Below are 9,293 nucleotides of genomic sequence, written 5' to 3' on the forward strand. Positions count from 1 at the left end.
ACTTAATTTTGTGAAAACTTGTGTTTATGCTACCAATTATTAAGTAAGCGGTAATTAAAAACACCTCTGATTGTCGAGGAAAAGTCTTCTTCCCTAACTCAAATAACTTTGTTGCTTTAAGACAATTTCATTAGAAGTTGTCTTAACTCAATAAACATTGATGCAAACTGTTGCGTTGATTTTCTTTGTTGAGACAAGGCATTTATTTTTAGAGTGCAGACCAGGGGCCTATACTACGAACCTGGTTCAACCTAACCTGGATATGTTTGAGTTAGCCGGTTGGCCTAATCCAAAACATACGCGCTCTCGCTAAACTGTACTACGACGCTGGTTATCAAGTGGATCGCTCAAGCCAGCCGTGTCCTATCTAGTTAGGTGCGCGTTCACATGAAAGGGGTGGTATTTGGAGCATTCGACCAATCACAAACATGGAGAAGCGTACTGACAGCACAGCGTCATACTTCCTGAATGAAAAGTGAACTTTAATACTAGTCAAAAATGAAGAAGTTAAACTTTAAACATCCATGACTTAAACACTTTATCCAGGATAAAAGCCACATAGCTGCACCTGCAAGGTGAATACAGCTGGAAAAAGAAAAAGTGTTTGAATGCGTACATTAACAGGTTTATGATATCACTGCCCCGTCTAAAACACGATCTGACTTCAATTACATTTGTCTCGAGTGTTTCGTCAACTTATGTGTTGCTTAAAATAATACTTCTGCATACAGCATGTGACACTGTGAGTGTTGCACGGCCAGATACGGCTCAGCTGACTCAGATAAGGAGATATATGATACATTATGAAGTGATATGCCGCGGACTGTACTTAATGTACTCTGATCCGGTTACTTATGTTGTGGCCGATATTTAAGTAAGCTTTCTTAACGCTAATGTTATAATAGTCAGATTGCTCTGAAGATGGAGGTGATATTCTATTCATGTTCACGTTCACACAGTCGGTGATTTTTGCCGGCCGTCTTTCCTGCGACGGCAGTTTTTCTGTATTTCCTTTCTCCTGTAATATGACTTGATCGCTTTAAACTCCGCAAACTGAGCTCTGATTGGTCAGCAGGCGGTGCTTTCACTGAATTGAGCTCTTAGCCTGCAACCTAACCTGGTCCCGACCAGGTTAGCTGCTTAGCATATATTACCATGGAGATCTAGCCTGCTAAAAAGAGAACCAGCTTCGGATGACCGGAAAGCCGGAGTTTTCCCTGAATTTAGCCGGCTAAGCGAAAATCCTGCTTCACAGTATACCCCCCAGGTGACACTTGTGCTATTAAATCTGTTTTTTTTTTTACCTTAGTGTTTTGTATTGTTTTTACGTCATATAGGAGAGTTTTTCAGTCGGTGGCTTCTGATCTGGTTTCATTGTCTCGTGTATACATTTGTTTCATGTCCTGTCTGTTTTTATGTATTTATTCTATGTTTTTATACAGTTGTTGATGTACAGCACTTTGTTCAACTCTGTTGTTTTTAAATGTGCTATATAAATAAAATGGATTGGATTGTAAATCATGAGACACTCCCAACATCAAAATGAATCTCATGTGACTCAAGAGCCCACAGCCTATGGGCATAAGGGTTGGTTTCCTTTTTAAGTTAGCTTGGACGAGAGGTCACTAGAGGAACTCATGATCTCTAGAACAGATCCACATGCAGACTACATTGGCTCAAGAAGACTGGCTATAGGCCCTGAATCCAATGAGCATGTTGACCTTGAGTTAAAGCTTAAAGCACAGTCTGGCCGTTATGACTAACACGCAGGGTCATTCACAACTTTGTCAGAGATTGTCTGACAGAGGTCGTGGAGGTTCCTTCGAAATTGTAAGCATGACGCTGAAAATGCAAAAAAGAAAAAAACTCAACAACGAACAAACATTACACAAAAAGGCCTTCAACATGAACACGTCTATTGCATGGCAACAGTGTTGGCTGTCACGGATGAGTGAAGGAAGCAGGACCCAAATGCAGATAACTCTTGAGAAACCCTTTATTTCAAGGATAAAGGATAAATGACAAATACAGAACAGAACACTCTCCGTTGAACTCCGTCACCAACAAACAATGACCCAACACTGAACACAGACAGAGACAAGACTAAATACAAGGGGTAATCATGACAACGAGAAACAGCCGGGCAGGGGAGGAGAAACACAAGGACAACAGGTGAACACAATCGGGTAATCAGGGAGGGAAACAGACAGAAAGCAGACAGGCAGGAAATGGGGGTGAACACTTAACACAATAAGACAGGAAACCCAAAGACAAGAAAAACACCAACACAGACAAAACTACAAACGTGACCTAACATGTGAATTGTGACAGAACCCCCCCCTCAAGGGACGGATTCCAGACGTCCCTAAAAAAAAAAAGAAAAAAAAAAAGTCCAAAACCCCAAGCAGGGTGGGCGGAGGGGGTCCGGAGGACGGGTCTTGGGCTGACAGCCCAGGAACACAGCGGAGGACCAGGAAAGGGTCTCGGGCGGACGGCCCAGGGGGCAAGGTACAGTAAAAAAAAAAAAAAGGGGATTCGGGCGGACTGCCCGGGGACAAGGCAGAGAACCAGGAAGGGGTCTCGGGCGGACCGCAGCTCTCAGGGGGTCGGGCTCGAGGGCGAAGACCGCGGGTCGCAGGGGGCCGGGCTCGAGCCGGTGTCGACCGGACACGATCAGGAGGCCGGGCAGGAAAGCGCTGATTGGCCAGCTCCGGAGATCGGGCAGGACCCGGTGTCGACCGGACAGAAACCGGAGCCGGTCGGACAGGCCTCGGCAGGATCCCCCACGGAAAAGGACCAGGAGTTGGCAGGAACCCCGGCGAGACCGGTGATGGACATGGGGCTGGCAGGGCCCCCGGTAGAAGAGTATTCTGCGGGACCTCCAACGGGACAGGAGAAAAGGTTGGCAGGACACCGGCAGGGGAGTAGACGGCGGGACCTCCAACGGCACAGGACACAGGGTTGGCCGGACCCCCGGCAGAAGAGTATTCTGCGGGACCTCCAACGGGACAGGAGAAAGGGTTGGCAGGACCCCCGGCAGAAGAGTATTCTGCGGGACCTCCAACGGCACAGGACACAGGGTTGGCAGGACCCCCGGCAGGGGAGTAGACGGCGGGACCTCCAACGGCACAGGACACAGAGCTGGCAGGACCCCCGGCAGGGGAGTAGACGGCGGGACCTCCAACGGGACAGGAGAAAGGGTTGGCAGGACCCCCGGCAGAAGAGTATTCTGCGGGACCTCCAACGGGACAGGAGAAAGGGTTGGCAGGACCCCCGGCAGGGGAGTAGACGGCGGGACCTCCAACGACACAGGACACAGGGTTGGCCGGACCCCCGGCAGAAGAGTATTCTGCGGGACCTCCAACGGGACAGGAGAAAGGGTTGGCAGGACCCCCGGCAGAAGAGTATTCTGCGGGACCTCCAACGGCACAGGACACAGGGTTGGCAGGACCCCCGGCAGGGGAGTAGACGGCGGGACCTCCAACGGCACAGGACACAGAGCTGGCAGGACCCCCGGCAGGGGAGTAGACGGCGGGACCTCCAACGGGACAGGAGAAAGGGTTGGCAGGACCCCCGGCAGAAGAGTATTCTGCGGGACCTCCAACGGGACAGGAGAAAGGGTTGGCAGGACCCCCGGCAGGGGAGTAGACGGCGGGACCTCCAACGACACAGGACACAGGGTTGGCAGGACCCCCGGCAGGGGAGTAGACGGCGGGACCTCCAACGGCACAGGACACAGGGTTGGCAGGACCCCCGGCAGGGGAGTAGACGGCGGGACCTCCAACGGCACAGGACACAGGGTTGGCAGGACCCCCGGCAGGGGAGTAGACGGCGGGACCTCCAACGGCACAGGACACAGGGTTGGCAGGACCCCCGGCAGGAGAGCAGTCGGCGGGACCCCCAACGGGACAGGACATGGAGTTGGCAGGACCCCCGGCAGAAGAGCAGTCTGCGGGACCTCCAACGGCACAGGACATGGGGTTGGCAGGACCCCCGGCAGAAGAGTAGTCTGCGGGACCTCCAACGGCACAGGACATGGGGTTTGAATAGGGAATGGAGAGGGAACTCGAGCGGAGACTTGAGAGGGGACTCGAGAGGAGACTGGAGAGGGGACTCCAGAGGGGACTAGAGAAGGGAACACGAGAGGGGATTTGAGAGGGGAACTAGAGAGGGGACTCGAGGAGGGACCAGAGGAGGGACCAGAGGAGGGGACCAGAGGAGGGACCAGAGGAGGGACCAGAGGAGGGACCAGAGGAGGGAACTCGAGGGGGAACTCGAGATGGAAACAGAGAGGGAACTCGAGAAGGGACTACAGAGGGGACTAGAGGAGTAACTAGGGAAGGGAACTCGAGAGGGGAACTAGAGAGGGGACTCGAGGAGGGACTAGAGGGCCTAAAGGAGGGACTAAAGGAGGGAACTCGAGAGGGGACTCGAGGGGGAACTGGAGAGGGAACTTGAGATGGAAACAGAGAGGGGACTCGAACAGAGACTAAAGAGGGGACTAGAGGAGAGACTAGAGGAGGGACTAGATGAGTAACTAGAGAAGGGAACTCGAGAGGGAAACTAGAGAGGGGACTCGAGGAGGGACTAGAGGAGGGACTAAAGGAGGGAACTCGAGAGGGAACTGGAGATGGAAACAGAGAGGGGACTCGAGAAGGGACTACAGAGGGGACTAGAGGAGAAACTAGAGGAGGGACTAGAGGAGTAACTAGAGAAGGGAACTCGAGAGGGGAACTAGAGAGGGGACTCGAGGAGGGACTAGAGGAGGGCCTAAAGGAGGGACTAAAGGAGGGAACTTGAGAGGGGACTCGAGGGGGAACTGGAGAGGGAACTTGAGATGGAAACAGAGAGGGGACTCGAACAGAGACTAAAGAGGGGACTAGAGGAGAGACTAGAGGAGGGACTAGAAGAGTAACTAGAGAAGGGAACTCGAGAGGGGAACTAGAGAGGGGACTCGAGGAGGGACTAGAGGAGGGCCTAAAGGAGGGACTAAAGGAGGGAACTCGAGAGGGGACTCGAGGGGGAACTGGAGAGGGAACTTGAGATGGAAACAGAGAGGGGACTCGAACAGAGACTAAAGAGGGGACTAGAGGAGAGACTAGAGGAGGGACTAGAAGAGTAACTAGAGAAGGGAACTCGAGAGGGAACTCGAGAGGGAAACTAGAGAGGGGACTCCAGAGGGGACTAGAGAAGGGAACACGAGAGGGGATTTGAGAGGGGAACACGAGAGGGGATTTGAGAGGGGAACACGAGAGGGGACTCGAGGAGGGACCAGAGGAGGGACCAGAGGAGGGACCAGAGGAGGGAACTCGAGAGGGAACTCGAGGGGGAACTCGAGGGGGAACTCGAGAGGGGACTCGAGATGGAAACAGAGAGGGAACTCGAGAGGGGAACTAGAGAGGGGACTCGAGGAGGGACTAGAGGAGGGACTAAAGGAGGGAACTCGAGAGGGAACTGGAGATGGAAACAGAGAGGGGACTCGAGAAGGGACTACAGAGGGGACTAGAACAGAGACTAAAGAGGGGACTAGAGGAGAGAGGAGGGACTAGATGAGTAACTAGAGAAGGGAACTCGAGAGGGAAACTAGAGAGGGGACTCGAGGAGGGACTAGAGGAGGGACTAAAGGAGGGAACTCGAGAGGGAACTGGAGATGGAAACAGAGAGGGGACTCGAGAAGGGACTACAGAGGGGACTAGAGGAGAAACTAGAGGAGGGACTAGAGGAGTAACTAGAGAAGGGAACTCGAGAGGGGAACTAGAGAGGGGACTCGAGGAGGGACTAAAGGAGGGACTAAAGGAGGGACTAAAGGAGGGAACTCGAGAGGGGACTCGAGGGGGAACTTGAGATGGAAACAGAGAGGGGACTCGAACAGAGACTAAAGAGGGGACTAGAGGAGAGACTAGAGGAGGGACTAGAAGAGTAACTAGAGAAGGGAACTCGAGAGGGAACTCGAGAGGGAAACTAGAGAGGGGACTCGAGGAGGAACCAGAGGAGGGAACCCGAGATGGGACCGTGGCAGCCGGGACCAGATCCGGGTCTGGAACCAAGGCAGCTGGGGTCGGAACCATGGCTGCTGGGACCAGAACTGGGGCCGAAACCCTGGCTGCAGGGACCGGAATTGCAGCCAGAAACATGGCTGCTGAAGCCAGAAACCTGTCTATAAGCTCCAGCTTCGACGCCGGAAACACGGCCGTATAGGGCGCTCCCGGAGCCGGGACCATAGCCGCTGGGGCCGGGCCTGGAGCCGGAAACATGGCTGTTGGGGCCGGGCCTGGAACCGTGGCTGCTGGGGCCGAAACCGTGGCTGCTGGGGCCAAAACCGTGGCTGCTGGGGCCAAAACCGTGGCTGCTGGGGCCAAAACCGTGGCTGCTGGGGCCGAAACCGTGGCTGCTGGCGCCTGTACTGGGACCATGGCTGCTGGGGCCCGGGCTCCTTGTCTGGCCTTGCGACGACTCCTGTTAGCAGCCGCCTGAATGCTCCGTGGGCCTCCATAAGCCTGACGAGTTCCAGCATAAGACTCATGAATAGGAGCAGGAACTGGGACAGAAGCATGGGTTGACCCCAGACGGACCACTCCGAGACGTCTGTAGTCAGCAGGCTGGAAATCACACCTCCAGAGGAAGTCCAACATCCAGTCAGGTAAGAATTCCACCAAGTCGGGCTTCTCCATCGCCAACCGGTGCGCCTCTACCAGGGCGGCCTCCTTCAGTCGAACACTGGACGCTTCCTTCCACCAATCGTGGCAACATTCCAAAGGAAAAGAAAAATGTTGCAGCTCCACCTCAAAAGGATCGTCTGCTGGGTCCATTTCTGGTTGGGTCATTCTGTCACGGATGAGTGAAGGAAGCAGGACCCAAATGCAGATAACTCTTGAGAAACCCTTTATTTCAAGGATAAAGGATAAAGGATAAATGACAAATACAGAACAGAACACTCTCCGTTGAACTCCGTCACCAACAAACAATGACCCAACACTGAACACAGACAGAGACAAGACTAAATACAAGAAGGGGTAATCATGACAACGAGAAACAGCCGTGGGGAGCAGGGGAGGAGAAACACAAGGACAACAGGTGAACACAATCGGGTAATCAGGGAGGGAAACAGACAGAAAGCAGACAGGCAGGAAACGGGGGTGAACACTTAACACAATAAGACAGGAAACCCAAAGACAAGAAAAACACCAACACAGACAAAACTACAAACGTGACCTAACATGTGAATTGTGACATTGGCAACATGTGAACTTCTTGAACTCCAAACACATGACCCTGGGGAAGGTATTCATTTCTCTCTGACAATTCTAACTAGACCAACCAATCTTTATAATTATATCAAACATCTGTCTGCTTATGATCCATACCATTTATAGATGATTACATATCAAGTATCATTCACAATATGTATCGTCAGATGTTGAAATTAGCCCTAACCCTGGGAACGGTTGCAACATTTGAAAAATACATTATTTTGACTAATTTGAATGATAAAGGGAACGTGTGTAGGATTTGGTGGCATCTAGCATTGCGCTTGCAGAAGAACTACAGTGGACTTCAGTCAACACGGAAATGTAAAAGCATGCTAACCATGCCACTTAGCATCCCCAAAATATATATATATATATATATATTTAACCTTACATTTTTAGGCCATACAAATGGTCAGGAAAATACAACACGAATATAGCTCATGAAAATGAAATACATTCTACATTTAAAACACCTTTTTTTAAATGAATGCAACAGATGTTAAGAGTGTCTTTTTATACAGTCCTGCAGTGGGGAGGACCTAACTGAACATACACTATTTCCCTCAAAAAGCATTCAACTTTTTGTAAACTTTATGTGGCCCCTCTGGCTGACATAAAATGTGGACAACAGTAGAAAAATACAAAAATATATATATATTCCTTGATGTTCATACATTTGAAAAATTCTGATTTATATGTCAAGTAATGTAAAAAAATGTCTCACTCTGTTCTATTTCGGAGTGTTTTGGTGTTTTATGATTTACATAATATATGAATCATAGAAATACCTGGCCCCATTTTTACTGGTTAGTCATCAGCCAGCCCGGCATCTTCTATTTTTTGATGTCCTCGGTTCCCACTTGTAGAGATATGGAGTATCAAATGACACCCTCCCAAAGCAGCACAGTAGGACATTACAATGACTATTTAGGCTGTCAGTCCCATAATAGGCCACCTAAGCTTGAAATGAATAGACTTACTGTGACTGTAACCTTTTGTAAACCAATTACAGACTTCACGTTTCATATTCCAGAGCAATCGTACAATAACTCAGGAGCAGGTTATACAACTGCACTCTAAAAACAAATGTTTTGGCTCAACAAAGAAAATCAACGCAACAGTTTGCATCGATGTTTATTGAGTTATGACAACTTCTAATGAAATTGTGTTAAACCAACAAACTTATTTGAGTTAGGGGAGAAGGCTTTTCCTCTGCAATCAGAGGTGTTTTTAATTACCACTTACTTAATCATTTTTTGAAGTTGATTACTCACAAAATTAAGTTGTTCCGACTAGTTTTACCACATGATTTAAAAGGAATTTTAAGTTGTATGTACTTAATTACCCTCATTGTGAACACATGTTTTTAAGTTGATAACCATTTATAAATGAAGTTGCTTCAAATATATTGTATTCAATAGTTTTTTGTTTTTTTTCGCTTTTTCATGTTTTTGCCTTTAAAGAAAGAAATTAATTGATTCCACAACAAAAGTATTAGGCAATTCACTTTCAATTTTGAACTGCAGTTGTTTATTTCAACACATGATGTTTCAAACAGGAGAGACTTCATTTAGTTTGAACATTTATTGACACATGCCATACTGTATGATAAGGTGCATGAACACCTGAAATCACAGCTGACTGCAGGAGAGAGGAGAACCATTTTATAGTTTGGCTGCAGCACGTTGATTGGCTGCTGGAGAATGAGGTGAAAGAACTTGCGCTGAGCTTCATTTCAATCTTGAAAAAAAAGATAAATAACACAAATTTAAATTGTCCCTCAAATAATAAATAAACACATTAGCCATATTACCATGGGACATGGGGACACAGCAAATACATGCTGCCATCACAACGAAGTTAGAGGCCTTTGCATATTTAAAACCAGTGCCAAATATGTAAAATCTGTAAAGTCTTTGTAAAACTACAGAAACAAACTCTCAATGGCCACCAGTCTGCAGATCACACACATCCATTTGATAAAAGATGTAACAAAGATGTTTACACTGCCGGCAGTCATTATTTCAAACAGTATGAACACAT

Source organism: Pseudochaenichthys georgianus, chromosome 24, assembly GCF_902827115.2.
Source record: "Pseudochaenichthys georgianus chromosome 24, fPseGeo1.2, whole genome shotgun sequence".
Taxonomy (NCBI): Eukaryota; Metazoa; Chordata; class Actinopteri; order Perciformes; family Channichthyidae; genus Pseudochaenichthys; species Pseudochaenichthys georgianus.